Here is a 4,447-nt window from a genome sequence, read left to right on the forward strand (position 1 = left end):
TGCACTTTCATTTTGTGGGGTAGTTTCAGGAGAAGGAAAAGTTGTGTCATTGATGAGCGGATAATTTGTATACTTTTTGGCATTGTTTTTAGTATGTTTTTGATGTGATATAGTTAGTTTTTAGTATGTTTTTATTAGTTTTTAATTAAAATTCACTTTTATGGACTTTACTATGAGTTTGTGTGTTTTTCTGTGATTTCAGGTATTTTCTGGCTGAAATTGAGGGACCTGAGCAAAAATCTGATTCAGAGACTCAAAAGGACTGCAGATGCTGTTGGATTCTGACCTCCCTGCACTCGAAGTGGATTTTCTGGAGCTACAGAAGCCCAATTGGCGCGCTCTCAACGGCGTTGGAAAGTAGACATCCTGGGCTTTCCAGCAATATATAATAGTCCATACTTTGCTCAAGATTTGATGGCCCAAACCGGCGTTCAAAGTCACCTCAAGAAATCTCAGCGTTAAACGCTGGAACTGGCACCTAAATGGGAGTTAAACGCCCAAACTGGCACCAAAGCTGGCGTTTAACTCCAAGAAGAGTCTCTACACGAAATTGCTTCATTGCTCAGCCCAAGCACACACCAAGTGGGCCCGGAAGAGGATTTTTATGTCATTTACTCATTTCTGTACACCTTAGGCTACTAGTTTTCTATAAGTAGGACCTTTTACTATTGTATAGAAATCTTTTGATCACTTTTAGATCTCTAGATCATCTTTGGACATTTTAGTTCTTAGATTATTGGGAGGCTGGCCATTCGACCATGCCTAGACCTTATGCTTATGTATTTTCAACGGTGGAGTTTCTACACACCATAGATTAAGGTGTGGAGCTCTGCTGTACCTCGAGTATTAATGCAATTACTATTGTTCTTTCATTCAAATTCCGCTTGTTCTTTATCCAAGATATCACTTGTTCTTCAACATGATGAAGGTGATGATTGACGCCCATCATCCTTCTCACTCATGAACAAGGTGACTGACAACCATTCTTGTTCTACAAGCATCTGAGGCTTAGTGAATATCTCTTGGATTCCTGATTGCACGATGCATGGTTGATCGCCTGACAACCGAGTGCTCGCCTGACAAACGAGCCAACCATTCCGTGAGATCAGAATCTTCGTGGTATAGGCAAGAACTGATGGCAGCATTCAAGAGAATCCGGAAGGTCTAACCTTGTCTGTGGTGTTCTGAGTAGGATTCAATGATTAAATGACTGTGACGTGCTTCAAACCTGTAACCTACTGGGCGTTAGTGACAGACGCAAAAGAGTTATTCTATTCCGGTAGGGGAGGGAACCAAACCGGTGATTGGTCGTACTGTGACAGAGTATTGAGCATTAGCTTTCACTGCGAGGATGGGAGGTAGCTGCTGACAACAGTGAGACCCTATACGAGCTTGCCATGGAAAGGAGTAAGAAGGGTTGGATGAAGACAGTAGGAAAGCAGAGAGACGGAAGGGAAGGCATCTTCATGCGCTTATCTGAAGTTCCTACCAATGAATTACATTAGTATCACTATCTTTATCTTTTATGTTATTTTCGTTCATCACCATATACATCTGAGTTTGCCTGACTAAGATTTACAAGATGACCATAGCTTGCTTCAATACTAACAATCTCCGTGGGATCGACCCTTACTCACGTAAGGTTTATTACTTGGACGACCCAGTGCACTTGCTGGTTAGTTGTGCGAAGTTGTGTAATGCCATGGTATTGAGCGCACCAAGTTTTTGGAGCCATTACCAGGGATTATGAGAGTTGTGAAAAAGTATAGTTCACAATTTCGCGCACCAAGTTTTTGGCGCCGTTGCCGGGGATTGTTCTAGTTTTGAGCAAGCCTTTGGTAACATCAGTGCCAAGATCCGGCAACAACATCAAATTTTTGGTGTTATTGCCCGGGATTGTTTAGGCTGGACAACTGACGGTTCATCTTGTTGCTTAGATTAGGTATTTTTTTTTCGAAATTCTTGAAGGTGAATTCTAGAGTTTCATGATGATTTGTTGAAATCTGGCTGGCTGAGAAGCCATGTCTAATCTGATTGGACCGAGGTTTCAACTTATCACCACAAGAGCTTGTTGATTTCGTATCAATCTTGCTTTTGGAGCAGTGATTTGCTAAGGCTTGGCTGACCTTTGGTCATGTCTAGTGTTTTGGACCGAAGCTTTCTTTGGAAGCTTGGCTGGCTGTGAAGCCATGTCTAATTCCTGGACCGGAGTCTTAGACTAGCATTGCACTGATTCCTGGAATTCTCATTAAGAATTTTGATACCTTCTTTTTCCACTTAATTTTCGAAAAACACAAAAAAATTTGCAAAATCATAAAATCCAAAAATATTTCTTGTTTGAGTCTAGAGTCTCATCTTAAGTTTGGTGTCAAATGCATGTTTTTGTTACATTTTTCGAATCCATGCATATATTTCTTGTTTTGATCTTTAATTTCTATTGACTTGAGTATTTTGTGTGTCTCATATGCATTTTCAGTTCATTAGTGTCAGTAGTATACAAACTGCTAAGTTTGGTGTCTTGCATGCATTGTTATTTGATTCTTGTTGCATTTTAATTATTAAAAATCCAAAAATATTTTTAATTTGTGTCTTTTCAAGTCAATGATACAAGGGATTGAAGATTCAGAACACACTGCGGAGGAATTATACAGAAAAAGCTGAGCATTCAAAAATGCCCAGTGAAGAAGGCAGACTGGCGTTTAAACGCCAGCCAGGGCACCTGGTTGGGCGTTTAACGCCCAAAAAGGTAGCATTTTGGGCGTTAAACGCCAGAATGTATACCATTCTGGGCGTTTAACGCCAGGATGGTGCTAGGGGGAAGATTTTGTTTTCAAATCAATTTTTTTTCAAGTTTTCAAAGTTTTTCAAAACCAAATCTTTTTCAAATCATATCTTTTCAATCAAATGTTTTCAAAATCAATTTCTTTCCTTTTTCAAAGATACTTACTAACAATTAATGATTTGATTGAACATTTTTTGCCTTTTCTATTAAGGAAGGTTTTATGTTTGAATCATATCTTTTCTTGTTAGGCAAGTCATCAATTTTTTTTTAAAAAAAAAATCACATCTTTTCAAATTGTTTTCAAATCATATCTTTTCAAATTGTTTTCAAATCATAACTTCTCAATCACATCTTTTTAAAACCATAACTTTTCAATCAAATCTTTTTAACCTCATCTTTTTCAAAATAGTTTCCAATCAAATCTTTTTAATTTCTAATTTCAAAATCTTTTTCAAAAATCACTTGATTTCTTTTTCACTTTTAATTTTCGAAAATTATCAATCAAATTTTCAAAATGTTTTCAAAATCTTTTAATTGAATTTTCGAAAATCCTCTTCCCTCCTTCTCACATCCTTCTATTTGTGGAGTACCACTCCTTCTAAATGCACAATTCGAACCTTATCTAATTAAAGTTCGAATTCTTCTTCTCCTTCTTCTTTCTATTTCTCTTTTCCTCTGACATTTCAAGGAATCTCTATACTGTGACATAGAGGATTCCACATTTTCTTTTTCTCTTCTCTTTCATATGAGCAGGAGCAGAGACAAAGGCATTCTTGTTGAAGCTGACCCTGAACCCGAAAGGACCTTGAAGCGAAAGCTAAGAGAAGCTAAAGCACAACTCTCTTTAGAGGACCTGACCGAATTCTTCAAAGAAGAAGAACCCATGGCAGCCGAAAGCAACAACAATGCCAACAATGCAAGGAAGGTGCTGGGTGACTTTACTGCACCTACTCCCGACTTTTATGGGAGAAGCATCTCTATCCCTGCCATTGGAGCAAACAACTTTGAGCTTAAGCCTCAATTAGTTTCTCTAATGCAACAGAATTGCAAGTTCCATGGACTTCCAATGGAAGATCCTCATCAGTTCTTAGCTGAATTCTTGCAAATCTGTGACACAGTCAAGACTAATGAGGTTAACCCTGAGGTCTATAGACTGATGCTATTCCCTTTTGCCGTAAGAGACAGAGCTAGAATATGGTTGGATTCTCAACCTAAAGAAAGCCTGGACTCTTGGGAAAAGCTAGTCAATGCCTTCTTGGCAAAGTTCTTTCCACCACAAAGATGGAGTAAGCTTAGAGTGGAAGTCCAAACCTTCAGACAGAAGGATGGAGAATCCCTCTATGAAGCTTGGGAAAGATACAAACAATTAATCAGAAGATGTCCTTCAGACATGCTTTCTGAATGGAGCATCATAGGTATTTTCTATGATGGTCTCACTGAACTATCTAAGATGTCCTTGGATAGCTCTGCTGGAGGATCTCTTCATCTGAAGAAGACGCCTGCAGAAGCTCAAGAATTGATTGAAATGGTTGCAAATAACCAATTCATGTACACTTCTGAAAGGAATCCTGTGAACAATGGGACTAATCAGAAGAAAGGAGTTCTTGAGATTGACACTCTGAATGCCATACTGGCTCAGAACAAGATATTGACTCAACAAGTCAA

The 4,447-nt window shown here is 38.6% G+C and overlaps 1 non-coding gene across 1 annotated transcript; it reads right to left on the reverse strand.

Moving 5' to 3' along the window:
• Positions 1 to 4,070: 4,070 nt before the first annotated feature.
• On the reverse strand, positions 4,071 to 4,178 carry LOC130971810 (small nucleolar RNA R71). The gene has a single exon (XR_009083018.1). It is a non-coding gene; the product is annotated as a small nucleolar RNA R71 (small nucleolar RNA).
• Positions 4,179 to 4,447: the final 269 nt, after the last annotated feature.

Source organism: Arachis stenosperma, chromosome 3 (genome assembly GCF_014773155.1).
Source record: "Arachis stenosperma cultivar V10309 chromosome 3, arast.V10309.gnm1.PFL2, whole genome shotgun sequence".
Lineage (NCBI taxonomy): Eukaryota > Viridiplantae > Streptophyta > Magnoliopsida > Fabales > Fabaceae > Arachis > Arachis stenosperma.